At 52.1% G+C, this 5,574-nt stretch overlaps 1 long non-coding RNA gene across 1 annotated transcript; it reads left to right on the plus strand.

Annotated features, from left to right (window-relative positions):
* The first annotated feature begins 1,717 nt into the window (after nucleotides 1-1,717).
* LOC142820512 (uncharacterized) lies at nucleotides 1,718-3,537 on the plus strand. Its single transcript, XR_012897734.2, has 3 exons — nucleotides 1,718-1,885; nucleotides 2,553-2,769; nucleotides 3,465-3,537. It is a non-coding gene; the product is annotated as an uncharacterized LOC142820512 (long non-coding RNA).
* The last annotated feature ends 2,037 nt before the right edge of the window (nucleotides 3,538-5,574 follow it).

The following is a 5,574-nucleotide window of genomic DNA, read 5'->3' on the forward strand; positions in this document are numbered from 1 at the left end:
CCCAGATTCAGACCCACAGCTCAAGGGTGTTTGAATCATGGGAGAGATGAGGAAGTGGGGGGAGCTGGTTAGGGCCCATCTTTAAATCACGCTTGTTCCGACTTAGGGTTGCCAGGTGTCCAGTTTTCTACCAGACAGTCTGGTTTTGGGGCCCTCTGTCCAGAAAAAAAATGCAGAAAATATTGGATATGTGCAATGTCCGGTATTTTCTGGTTTTCAGCTGGGTGCCCGGAAGCCTGGCGGGGGTAAGGGGAGTAGCTGGGAGGCGGGGCGCGATTGGAGCCGGGAGTCCTGGTTGCGTGTGAGGAGGAGGGGCAGCCCGGTCGGTGCTCCTGCGCGCTGGTCAAGCACGTGGTGGAGCCGCAGCCAGACTGACTCGCGCTTCGCCTGGACCCTGGGCGGGACGGGAGCGCCCTGGGATCTGCACGTGCCTGGGTCAGTCCCGCTCCCCGCCGCCGATTCACCTCCCCTCCAGCCGGCCAGTTCGTTCTCCCCCATTTCTCCTTGCGATCTTCCCCGGCCAGCCCCACTGCCCCAACCCCCGCCACCAGCTCTGCCTCTCGCAGGCTGGTTCCTGCTCTGGATCTTCCCCGGCCAGCCCCGCTGCACCCCCTGCCAGCTCTAATTCTGGCGGCCAGTTCTCCCCTCCTCCTCCTGAGCTCCCCCAGCCAAGCCTGCTCTGCCCGACCCTCCCTCCCCCGCATCCAGCCCTGCTTCCCGTCGGTCCCCCGGCCAGCCCCGCTGCCCCCCGTAAGATCTGCCTCCCGGCCCCCACCCTCCTCCTCCCAGTCCCCCCCTTCCTCCCAGCCAGCCCCACTCTCCTCCTGGCCAGTCCCTCCCCCCACCCCGATGAAGTGTGCCTGGTATTTTTTTATGATTACCTGGTAACCCTAGTTCCGTAGTCACTTGGATGCCCCCCTCAGAGCCGCACAGAGTGCACCACATGGTGCTCTGGTGGCGATTTAACAGACCCAAGGCTCCAGCCACACCTCGGGCCCCAGTTCAACTGCCCTCTTTGCACGCACCCCCCGTACCCTCAACAGGTCACTTGGCATCCAATTCCATGCTCTCCCCAGGTTTCCTCTTGCCCTTCATAACAGAACTGTGCTAAGCGGTAAACCTGACGTACGGGACCCAACTCCATACGTCCGTGTTCACAGAACCCTAGCATAACCACGAAGGCAGCCTACAACTGTCCCTTCTCCCCCGCCAAGGAATAATCTGCTTTGTTATACACCTCCCAGAGGGGGCTGGCCCTTGGTCATTGCTGGTAACAGGACAACATGTTAAAGACAACGTTGCCTGCATCTGATAACGGCGTTTTCTACCATCCGGTCAGATAATGGTGCACAGTAGGTATATTATGAGGATTTTGCATCTTCTTTTGGACCACTGGGCATTAATCACTCTCAGGATACAGAACTGGAAGGACCACTGATCTCTCCTGGCATGTTGCCTGTGCAACAACTCCATCCCAAGGGAGATGAGTCCAGGAGTTTGTGGCACGGGCTGTCTCGCCTCTCCATTTGTCTTGCTTCTCTATAAATCCACTGCTAGGGATCTAATCCTAATCTGTCCCACCAGTCTGAATCAGGAGTGACTGCACTGAAGTCAATGATCTTACGCTAGTGTCCAGGCAAGAGTAGAGCTTGTCTCAAGCCTGATTGTGATTGGTTCAATTCCGGAACACGGAGCCCCTGGCCTACCCTGAACTCTGACATTGGATCGCTGGCTGCAGGCCTTGGAGGAGGGCCAGCGGGCATGGGTGGCAGCAGTCTGTGTCTTAGAAATGTCGAGGTTAACACCGTGGTTAAAATATTAAGAAAGCAATCGTCACTGACATGAAATATTGCACCTTTGCCAGTTTCAATCCAAGCGCAGCCAGGTGCAAGTCACTCGCCAGTGTCGCAAATGGATCCAGTTTGGTTAATTCTTCTTTTGCTCACACTACTCTTGACTTAGTGGAGTTACTCCCGGTTTGCTCCAGCTCTAGTGAGCTGAGGGGGGAGATGGGTGGCGTATGTGCAAGTCTCATGCTCGGAGAGGGCTTGGTAGGAACCTTTCCCATCCTCCTGAGCTTCTCCAACAGATCCTCAAGCCGCAGAGCTCTTTGTTTCTGTCTAACGCTGTGGAGCTCTGGAATCTGGAGCTTGGTTCAAGATGCCCCTTCAGGCTCCCTGGTGAACCGGCTCCCAGGCCAGAAATGTCCTTTCTCTGAAGACGGAGGGTTTTTTGTTTTTCGTTTTTTTAGAAATCGTAGCAAATGACTTAAGACTCAGGGCTTTTTTCCCCCTGCTATCCATTCTTCTGACATGCATATTAATTCAACCAAGCATTTCCTTAATTATGCACATGGCCTCACCAACGACTTCATTTCCTCTCACCAGGAATGTGTCCTTGTCTTCTCGAATGTTTTGAGCCAGGCCTGAAAGCAAAACCCCAGCTCTGAAAAGGCCCACGCGTTGGTTAGAATTCTGGGTCCAAATTTTAAGTTAATTACTAATTATTTTGAATCTCTTTACTTCTATGGGTGCGTTTCCTGGGTGCGCCAGTCATGGACTAGAGCTTGGTCGTGCAAGGCGCTGTACAGACACATGCAGAAGAGACTATCCCGTCCCACAGAGTTTACAATCTTTGTGTGTCAAGAGGCAACAGGCGGACCTAGGCAAAGAGATGGCGGAGCGAAATGAGGCTCTATTAATCAGCAGCCTGACCATTGCCAAGTTTTTGTCAGCAAAGGCAGAATTTGAAGGACAACGGGCTTTGCAGGTGAGCACAGGAGCACGTCTCCCAAGCATGAGGGAAAGTATGAAAGGAAGCCGGAAAGCACTTGTCCGAAACATGTACCGGATTGGTGAGGATGGCTAGTATTACAACCAGAGCTGAGGTGGGAGCTCACCTCTCAATAGTGAACAAGAGATGGCAGGTCGGGGTAGAAGCTTTAAAGCAGGGCTACTCAACTTTGGAAGCCCTTGGGGCCACAATGATACTTACAGCATATGTTGAGGGCCGCAACTGAAGTGTGGTTGCATATACTTACAAATATATATACAAATAGCTTCTTTTACACTGACGGGCATGGATACAAAGACTAAGGCAAGACCTCACAACACGCAGGCCCTGTTTAAGTCAGTTCTGCGGGTACAAAGCAATATTTACCCCATTTCTACCCATAGGACAGCACTTTTAATGAGCAACGAGAGTCCAGGAATTTAACTACTAAAACGCATCTCAACAGAAGACCATTCTATTGACTACTGTTTTGTTTTGGCTCCCACCCGCCGGTCATGCGTTGAGCCTCATGTAAACCCAAATCTCATCACGGGCCACGAACAAACAGGCCGCGGGCCACAAACAAACAGGCCGCAGGCCGCATGCGGCCCACAGGCCACGTGTTGAGTAGAACCTCCTTTAAAGTGATAAAACATCAACCAAGAAAATCTGCTCCCCCTTCCTGTCCACAGACTCACCCCTGAAAATGCAACTTTTGGTGACGAAGGCGGATCAGTAACTCGGTGTAGCGCAACTGAACCCAACAGAGCTGTTTCAGTTTAGACTAACTGAGGGTCTAGTCTAGTATTTCTAAATCCGTTCCAGCGTTGCGTCATCACCAGGGCACTGATCACCAGGCAGCGGCTCTTAACCCTGGTGAGACCAATGAGTTATTGGGTGTCTAGAGCAGGAGAGTGCTGGGAATGCATACCAGCTTCTGTCTGGAAGACCAGCAGGGTCTGAGTCACCTGATTCTCACTGACTTCGGCTTCGGCTCTGATGATCCAAGCAGTTATGGCTGCCGTACAGCACAGTAAGTGCGACCCAGACTCAGAATTTAAGTACAAGAGGCTCCTGACTTGCGACCGCCCGAGTTCCGAAGCCCTGCACTTACAAAAATGGTTGTAAGTGCGGAAGGGGCCAGCAACCTCCAACTTACAATGGCCCACGGCACCTATCGTAAATGAGGGTTCGAGTTACGACGTCCCCAACTTGCGACGCATCCCCCGGAACCAATCGCGTTGCAAGTCAGGGGCCTCCTGTAATGGTTAGTTTGTGCCTCCTGTGTGGGGAAAGCTGGGGAGATTATGCCATGTCTGTTTTATTGACCAAGAAGTTACTTTAACACTCAATCAGAGAGAGGGACACTCTGTGTTTTCTAGCTTGTCAGGTGCTAGAGGAAGTAAAGTTGCTGTCTTTAAGTGATTCACGCTGCAGAGCTTTTCTCTCTGGGCAGGGCTGTCTTTAGAATTTATGGGGCCCTCCACAGTTCTATTAAACGGGTGCCCCTATGCCCGACAGCAGCCCAGGGCAGTGGAATGATATTTTTCGAGGTGTGATTTTATAATCTTCAGCAACACACTATGGTCCTATAGACTAACACAATAAATTCAAACACAGACAGTATATACCCGGGGTTGGCAAATGCCTGTTAATTGGGTTCATGAAATGTTCCATGTTCTGCTAATAGGTCTGGCTGGCTTTTTCACTTTTAAATTAACTAGATCCTATCTGGAGGAAGCAGAGCCAAAGAACAGGGAGAGGAAGAGGCGGCTGGGTAGAGTGCCCTACGCAGTGGTGCCCCAAATTTTTGGATGCCCTACTCAGCTGCGTATTCTGGGCATTGGTATGGCCAGTCCCATTTCTGGAAGTTGTTTCTTTCTCTTTCTCTAACATGCCCTGCCTCACAAGCAGTGGCAGCTTCTGAAAAGAGAGAAGATCTAGCACTCCGAGCTCCGTGGAGCCTCAGAACTCCCCACGGTGGTTGGCAGGAGAAGGGAAGCAGCAGCTGACGATGACTGTCAAAGGCGAGTTCCATCCATTCTGACAGAGGAGGGTTCCAGTTGGGTGCTGGGAAGCCAAGAGAAGTGGCAGGCTTAACATAGGTATGTGGCGCGAGCCAGCCGCTTCTCGTCCTGAGATGTGACAGGAAACCAAGGATGGTCTTCTGAGAGCTGAGGCTGTTGAGAGCCTAAAGGGAGGGTACAAGACCATGGTGACGTTTTTCTTCCTTTGAAAAGTGGAGACTGGGCAGGAGAAGTCACTGTGCCCCTAGGGATTAAGGGTGACAGTCTCGGGCAGTCTTCAAAGCTCTGAGACCATGAGGTTTAAGGAGGCCCGTTCTCGCAGGAAGCCCTGATGTTGCCCAATCACCAGGAAGAGGACATGAGAGCAAGTAGTGAGGCTGAGTTTCACTGTTGGTTACCGATGGGGAGCCATAGCCCAGAAGAAAGAGCCAGTTTTGTCACGGGCTCAGTTCTGAGTAAGTTTGTGGCCTGTCACTTGGACTCAGATTTTTCTAAAATGGCCACTCATTTGGGATGAGTCAATGGCAGCCCCTTAGGCAGGGACCCAAAGGAGCGGCCACCTCTGATGACACAGGTCTTGAACTCTTCCTTGGTTTGACTTTAAAATGGGCACATTTTCAAGTGAGGGTATTGCCCCTGGAAGGGAGGGGTCTCTGTTGCTTGAAGCTTTTGAATTAAGATGGGCTGTCCTCCTAAAGAGGGATGCTCTTGCAATCTGTGCTGCACAGGGAGTCAGGCCAGGAAAGAAGAATGGTTCCTTCTGGCCTTCATGTTT

The sequence above is a fragment of the Pelodiscus sinensis genome, chromosome 25, assembly GCF_052426305.1.
Source record: "Pelodiscus sinensis isolate ZL-2025 chromosome 25, ASM5242630v1, whole genome shotgun sequence".
In the NCBI taxonomy this organism is placed as follows: domain Eukaryota; kingdom Metazoa; phylum Chordata; order Testudines; family Trionychidae; genus Pelodiscus; species Pelodiscus sinensis.